The sequence below is a fragment of the Rana temporaria genome, chromosome 12, assembly GCF_905171775.1.
Source record: "Rana temporaria chromosome 12, aRanTem1.1, whole genome shotgun sequence".
In the NCBI taxonomy this organism is placed as follows: Eukaryota; Metazoa; Chordata; class Amphibia; order Anura; family Ranidae; genus Rana; species Rana temporaria.
The window spans coordinates 49,614,180-49,614,933 of record NC_053500.1 but is presented as its reverse complement, the minus strand read 5'-3'; positions in this window follow the sequence as shown (position 1 = coordinate 49,614,933).

Genomic DNA, 754 nt, shown 5'->3' with positions numbered 1-754 from the left:
TAGATAGATAGATAGATAGATAGATAGATAGATAGATAGATAGATAGATAGATAGATAGATAGATAGATATTTCTCTCCCTAATTTTTTTTTTAAATTCTTGGAAGTGAATGGAGTCCCCATATTAAAATGAACTCAATTCTGAGTTTTGGGTTGTTCATTACCAAAGTCAGCGTTTATTATCCCAGAAAATATACAGCCAACTTAATGCAATCTCTTAAAAAGAACACATAAGGAAAAGCTGAATTTTATTATAAATATATTTTAGACTTGTGGTGTTTTATAGCAAATGCTAAAGTGAGGTTATGCACAGGAAATTCAAGCATTTCCCTCAAGGGGTTGAAATAACATTTTTAGGAGACTCTGCCATAACAATTCACTGGGGTAGTTGAAGAGGATATTATTAATTTATAGGAATGGGATGTTATTCGGAAACGCACATTATGAAGTTTGTAAAATTACAGCAACTCAGCTGTGGAAGAAAAAAAACAATCCAGCTTACAATATTTTACAGGAAACAATGAGAACTATGGCCAGCTTTGGACAGCAGCCTTGCTTCATGTATAAAGGCTGTATGTCTTTTTTGCAGTGAGTACAATAACTGTGTTTTAGAAGATAGGTATGGATTTCATAGGAAATATATACCCATTCAATAGCAATAAGTTCAGTTTTGCTAGGACCTCTAATTCAACTTCACGAGGCTTTTTCTGGCCAGCAGAGGGCGCATTTAATTAATATTGCGGGTCAGTTGTAGG